Genomic DNA, 7,752 nt, shown 5'->3' with positions numbered 1-7,752 from the left:
GGGAACAGCGACTGCGAACCGTGTAGTTAGTTTTACGTCTATTGCTCCGTAGCTTAAACTGCGTGGATGGCGGACACCTATTTCTGCGCATAGGAAAAATAATGAGACGAAACGGCACATCAGCAAGCATTTCGTGATCGCCAGCTGCCATTCATCGAATCACCGTGCCGTACTCGTGAGTGCGGCCTAGTCGTCGGACGCGGTAGCGGCGGTCTACCTCGGTTCATCGCTGGAGCTGCTGAATGTGCCTCCTTAATGTGTTCATTCAAGGCCGCGCGGGCTTTGTATATAATTCAGTGCAGTTTACGGATCCACAAACAGTACTGCTAGTGAAAATTCTGCTCTTACGACAGAGTGCCGACTGGTAAAACTTTTTCGCTATAGTTAAAAAATATCAAACATTAGGCAGGTTTAGGATAAAATGCATTGTGTGTTGAAGTGCTTACATCAGGCCACTGCAACTTCATACCTACGCCGTGCGTGTTTATTGCTTAATTAACAGCGAAATCTTGGCCCCTCCAAGGATACTTGGGAGGTCAGAATGTGGTGCCTATATATACCCGGTGACTGAATCATAAGTGTGGAGCGTGGGCGGCAAGCTGTGGTGAGCGTGAGTGTTGCAATATTACGTGATTGTTGTGAGCATGTTTCTGTACGTTAATCATTGTTATGTGCTTCGAAGGTAATGCAATTAAAGTTACGCTTGCTCAAGGTACGGCTGCCGACGTAATTTTTTTCTCAATCGAAGCAAAAAATTTACTCCCATACTGACCTGAAAAAGTTCCCCGATGGATGTAAATAGAAACCCCCCTGGCACCATGCAAAAACTCCCTACAAATGGGGAGTAAATTTTTTACTCCCTCTAGACGGTGTTTATAAAACTCCCATCGGAGCATGCGCTAGAGGACAAGGTCATTTACTCCCATCTCGGCTTATTTCTGTTTACAGTACACAGTGTTGGGGAGTGCAACATTACGTGTCCTGGCCACGTCAGAAATCGGGGCAGCGACATAATCACCATCGGGTACCGGAGGATATGGCGAGAGTTGGACTTGGACTGCGGCTTGCAGCGAAAGCGAAATCGACAAAGCGTAGACGAGATGGGCTGGTAGAGACAGTCTCTGAGAAGGATAGTAGTTTGAGCCGAAGAAGACCTTTGGAACAGTCAATGAGCGCAGTGTGTGCAGCCAAAAAGTCGAGTCCAAGGATGAGGTCATGAAGGCAATTTTTCAGTACAGAGAACAGAACTGAAGTTTGATGCTCAGAAATCGTTATTCGCGCAGTCCACATTCCAAGCACAGCAGGAGTACTCCCATCCGCTGTACGAACGGTAGGGCCAATTGCAGGCGTCAGAACTTTTTGGAGACGGCGGCGGAGGTCTGAGCTCATCACAGATATTTATGCACCGGCATGAATAAGAGCAGTACCAGGTAAACCATCAACGAGACTTGTAAGAAGGTTGCACCGCTAGTCGGGAGTGATCGGAGGATTTGAAGTCCAAGTCGTGTATGCAGCGTCACCTCCGGGGGCTGCACCGGCTAGTTTTCCGAGCGACGGTCGTAGGAAGACTGAGAACGGCGGGTTTGGGGAGAGCGGGACTGACGACGCACGGGCGATGGCGAGCGGCTGGTCCGACGTTTTGGATTGTGCTCTGGACCTGTCCCAGCACGGTAGGACGGGGCATAAGGTGCACGTTCGGACCGAGGTCCCCAATCATAGAAGCTCAGTCGAGGTGATGAGGTCTAACGGCTGCGGCAATGGTGAACGATGTGTCCTATCTGATGGCACGTGAAACATATGGGCCGATCATTATGAGTGCGCCAGTCAGCTTGGTTTCATCGTGGCACAAACATGTGGTTTGGAGTGGCAGCCGCAACGACTGGAGCCAAGCTGGAAGTAGTAGGGGCATTTTGATGAGGTGGCGAAATGCTCCTATTCGCGATCTCTTTGTGAACCACGGCCTGTATCATTGAAACAGCATTGAGAATGTGTCCAGGCGCGCTGACGCTAGACATAATGGGTGCCATAGCCTCGAGTTCCCGACGGGCTATTCTGGTGACGTTTTCCGGCGCTGGTGGTTGAAGTAGTGTGGGCAAATCTTCACAAGAGGACGTAGCCCGCGTTTTGGGAAGGCGGTCAAATCGATGAACTACGCGCATAGTTTTCGCCTGTTCGATGCGACGACATGCTTCGATGACCGACTTCACCGTCGAGCAGTCCTTGCACAGCAGAAAATTGAAGGCGTCATCGGCAATTTCTTTAAGAATGTGTCCGACTTTGTCCTCGTCGAGCATGTCCTTGTCGACCTCGGAGCACAAAGCCTACACGTCCTGGATGTACGCGATGTAAGGCTCTGTGGATGTCTGGCCTGGGACACGAGGTCGCACCACAACAATCGGTTTCGGGGCTGACGGATCTTGTTGACATTAAGTAGCCTGGTCAGTCATCGTGGTAGCTGCAATGCGCTGTCCTCTGCGAAGATCCAGCTCCTGGGGCTGTGTTGCGAGCTGCACCCCACACCTCCGCCAATGATGTTACGGAGAATAAAGTATACACGATGAATATACTGGCGAGCAAATACGTACAACGCTGCTGCAATCCGAGCACGTTCCTTTCAGCTTTTCGTCGTCGTAATCCTCAGGCATCTACTTATCTGCTTAGCCCGTAACAATATGTATAAATATCTTTATATATATACGTATATATATATATATATATATATATATATATATATATATATATATTGTCAAGGTTATAAAATAAGTGCAGGTAGCAGTATAGCAAACAGCAGAACAGCCTTGATCGAGCAGCGCGAGTTCGTCGTCATCCTTTCTGCTCACCAAAACCTTCGACACCCACAAGTAATGATGACACTAGCCCCGCAACAGCCAGAAACCCACTACATGCTCGTGTCATTATTTCCCCTCTTGAATAGGAACAATTCGATGCTTTCAAATGTATGACGGCACGAGCAAGTCTTCAGCGTGAGTAATGCGGCTTCATCCTAACCACGTGGACGATGTGCGGCTGGGCACCATGAAGGGAGGACTGCATGCTGGGCAGTGCGATAGCTTCGTAATTTACATCGCTGACGCGCTGAACAACCCGGTAAGGATCGAAATGACGACGCAAGAGCTTCTCAGAGTGGGCGCGTTGGCGTACGGGATTCCGGAGCCATACTTTTTCTCCGGGACAAAGAAGGCAAAATAACTACCAATATGGATAGGATAGTTAAAATAGCGGAGGAGTTTTACAGAGATCTGTAGTGTAGCCGGGACAACCACGACTTTAATACCATAAAAGCTAGCAGTAACACAGATGACACCCCACTAGTAATGATAGAAGAAGTCAGAAAAGCTCTGGAAAGCATGCAAAGAGGCAAAGCTGCTGGTGAGGATAAGGTAACATCAGACCTGCTGAAAGATGGAGGACGGATTGTGTTAGAATAACTAGCCACCCTGTTTATGAGGTGTCTTCTGATGGGAAGAGTACCAGTCTTGGAAGAACGCTAACATCAGCTTAATACATAAAAAAGGAGATTACAAGTACTTGAAGAATTGAAGGCCGATTAGCTTGCTCTCTGTAGTATACAAGCTATCTACAAAGGTAATTGCTAACAGTGTAAAGAAAACATTAGAATTCAATCAACCAAAGGGAAAAGCAGGATTTCGAAAAGGCTACTCAACAATCGACTTCATTCATTTTATCAATCAGGTAATAGAGAAGTGCTCAGAGTATAACCAACCACTATACATAGCCTTCATAGATTACGAGAAGGTGTTTGATTCAGTAGAAATATCAGCCGTCATGCAGACACAGTGGAATCAGGGCGTCGATGAAGTATATATAAACATCCTGAAAGAAATCCACAGGGAATCAAGTGCTATCATGGTGCTTCATAAAGAAAGCAACAGAATACCAATCATGAAGGGTGCAAGGCACGGGGACACAATCTCCCCAATGCTATTTACCGCGTGCTTACAAGAGGTTTATAGAAGCCTAGAATGGGAACAGTTAGGGATAAGAGTTAATGAAGAGTAGCTTATTAACCTGAGGTTCGCTTATGACATTGCATTGCTGAGTAACTCAGGGGACGAATTGCAACTCATGATTACGAAGTTAGATTAGGAGAGCAGAAAGGTGGGTCTTAAAATGAATCTGCAAAAAACGAAAGTAATGTACAACCTCGGAAAAGAGCAGTGCTTCGAGATATGTAATAGTGCACTTCAAGTTGTAAAAGACTATGTCTACTTAGGTCAGGTCAAAACCGCGGAGCCGAACGTTGAGATTGAAGTAACTAGATGAATAAGAATGGGGTGGAGCACATTTGGCAAGCACTCTCAAATTATGACAGGTAGATTGCCACTATCCCTCTAGAGGAAAGTATATAACAGCTGTATCTGGCCAGTACTTAGCTACAGAGCAGAAACCTGGAGACTTACAAAGAGGGTTCAGCTTAAATTGAGGACGACGCAACGAGCAATGGAAAGAAAAATGGTAGGTGTAGCCTTAAAAGACAAGAAGAGAGCAGAGTGGATTAGGGAACAAATTGGGATTAAGGATATCATAGCTGAAATCAAGAAGGAGAAATGGACATGGGCCGGGTATGTAGCGCGTAGACGAAATAACCACTGGTCGTTAAGGGTAACCAACTGGATTCCCAGAGGAGGCAAGCGGGTTAGGGGGAGACAGAAGGTTAGGTGGGCAGATGAGATTAAGAAGTTTTCGGGTATAAGTTGGCAGCAGCAAGCACAGGACCGGGTTAACTGGCGAAATATGGGAGAGGCTTTTGTCCTGCAGTGTACGTAGGCAGGCTGATGATGATTATGATGATGATTGTCACGGGCTAAGTAGATGCCTCAGGATGACGAAGACGAAAAGCTGAGGGGAACGTGCTCGGACTGCATCAGCGTTGTACGCATTTGCTCGCCAGTATATTCATCGTGTATACTTTATTCCCCGCACTATCATTGGTGGAGGAGCGGGGTACAACTCGCCATACAGCCCCAGGAGCTCGATCTTCGCAGCGGATGGCGCATTGCAGCTACCACGATGACTGACCAGGCTACTCAATGTCAACAAGATTCGTCAGCCCCGCAACCGATCGTTGTGGCGCGACCTTGTGACCAAGGCCCCTTAAACCGCACACTGTCCCAGTTTCTATGGTCTACGTTGACATACATGGAAACCATGTCTGTGATTGTCTTATTGAGCAGCTCTGTTAATCCGTTAGCTCACGAATCGTAAGCTGTCGTTCGGCTAAGTACGCTGCCGCTGAGAGTCATTACTTCTTCCAATAGTTGGGCAGTGAAGGCCGTTGTTCTGTCTGTTAGAACCACTGCTGTTGCACCATGGCGGATGACCACAGCATGAATGAAGAAATCTGCGACATCGCTCGCCGTACCGCAGTGGGGTGCTCATGTTTCACAATAACGAGTTAAATATTCAGTCGCAATTGTTCTTCATTGATTCGTCCCTGAAGATTTTGCTAATGCACCTATCAAGTCCATGCCAACTTGTTGAAATGGTTCTCGCGTTGCTCCACAGTGTGTAAAAGACCAGCGGGTTTCATGGGCTCAGCTTTGCGATGTTGACAGCCTCAGCAGGTTTTCAGGTAGTGCTTGACCGTACGAGACAGTTTGAGCCAGTAGTACGTGTGGCGGATACGTGCCAGAGTACGCGTGAACCATAAATGGCCGGAAGATGGTTCGGCATAGCACGCCTTAAAGATGTCGTCTTGCATCACAGATAGTACGGCTAGTAGTGCGGTTCGAGCGTTAGGATCAAAGCTCCGCTTGTACAGGACGTTGTCACGAAGGAAAAATGATGAAATTGTGCGCCTGGATGTTTGTGGTGGCTGTTCAATCTTGTCCTCGAGATTGTTGATGATCGAGCGAAGTTCTGTGTCCTTACGCTGTTTTAAAGCCAAGTCGGAGGCTGTGACGGCCTTGAGGAAACTTTCGTCGTCAGTTTGGTCAGGAAAAGTTGACCCGACTGGCGCACGTGATAGGCAGTCAGCATCGGTGTGCTTGCGTCCTGACTTGTAAACCACCGTAACGTCAAATTCTTGTAAGCGGAGACTCCATCAAGCTAGGCGGCCTGAGGGGTCTTTGAGACCTGCAAGCCAGCAAAAGGAATGGTGGGTGACTACTTCGAATGCAGTGCCATTTTTTGGGCGTGTTGGTAAAGGGAGCTTGACGACATATTGAGCGCTAAGAGACAGGGACAGGAGAGAGTGGACACCACAATGCGCTAACTTCAACAATTTTTATTTTCAGGAAACGCGAACCTATAAATCCGTGTACAGTGGCGCCACCAGTCTAACCACTAGCCCAGCAGAAAAGCCCTTTCTCGATCTAACAAGTCAACTGACGGTGCACTTACACATGCGTCACCTTTGCGAAAGATAGCATGGGCTTCAATTATCTCTCGCACGTCTTTGTCTTTATGCTTCGCCAGAACACTGCAGGATGCGTACAAGGGTGTGCAACCACATTCCACGCAATGTACTGACAAATGGCCATAATTATTCTTGTTTTTAACATTGAGCTTATGTTCACGAAGACGGTCATTAAGGCATCTACCCGTCTGACCTATACATATACCACCACAAGTCAGAGGAAGCCCATAAACTACCCCTTCAACACACGCCACAAAATGATCGCGATGCTTCTTGGAGCAACCGACAGCAGGCTTGCGGTGCGGGTCCGTCAAGCGACTTATCCTGCCAAGCTTTTGTGGTGCTGAGAATACTACTTTAATGCCCACTCGACTAGCTACTTTCTTCAGGTTATGAGCAGTTTTGTGCAGGTACGGCACTACTGCAACTCTGCTCCTACTCACTGCCGGTTGGATGTCTGCTTCCCGAGGGCGACTGTCCACCCGGCATTTTTTAAGCAAACCCTCCACAACAGACACCTGTATCGACTCTGGGAAACCTGCTGCGGATAACCTCTCCGACTGACTCATGACACTTTTCTGAATTTTATGATGGCAAGATTTCCGCAATGCGTTCCCAAAACACAGATTGGCAATGCTTCTTTTTACTAGCTTCGAGTGAGCAGATTGGTATGGCAATAGGGGCTTATTAGCTCTGGGCTTGTATTCCCAACACGTGTGCTGCTGCTTGAATTCCAATTCAATGTCTAAAAACCGCAGCACGCTATCGGTTGGCTCTTCTACTGTAATAACGAGTGGGCTAAGGCAAGCAGAAAAAACAGCTTCGAGTTGACTTACTGCTACGTTTTCTTCACGCTCGAACAAGACAAGGTAATCGTCCACGTATCTCACAACTTTTGCCACCCTGTGCTGTGACAAGACATGTGCCAGATTTCTATCATGGTGGGCCAGAAAAATGTCACTCAGTACCGGCGCCAAACAGGAGCCGATACAGATGCCCTGCTTCTGAAGGAAAGTTTTTCCATTCCACGTGGCAAATGTCGAGCGGAGATATAAGCGAAGCAAGTCTAAAAAGCATTGAACCGAAATCTCGGCTGAGTTTTGAAACGCAACCACACCAAAGCTGTCAATACATTCTTCCACGCGCTCGATTAGTTCATTTTGAGGCAAAGAATAATATAAATCTTTTATGTCAAAGGAGCAGGCGAAAAAACCTTTGTCTGGGTTACTCTTCAGGAAATCTAATATTTCCCCGGAATGCCTAATCAAAAAGGGGTCGTCAATTTTAAGAATACCGAGCCTTTCTTGCAAGAAAAGGGCTAGGTTCTTCTGCCATGACCCTATTTCCGAAAC

The sequence above is a fragment of the Rhipicephalus microplus genome, chromosome 5 (genome assembly GCF_043290135.1).
Source record: "Rhipicephalus microplus isolate Deutch F79 chromosome 5, USDA_Rmic, whole genome shotgun sequence".
Classification (NCBI taxonomy): Eukaryota; Metazoa; Arthropoda; class Arachnida; order Ixodida; family Ixodidae; genus Rhipicephalus; species Rhipicephalus microplus.
The sequence above is the reverse complement of the archived record's forward strand: the minus strand, read 5'-3'. Positions refer to the sequence as shown.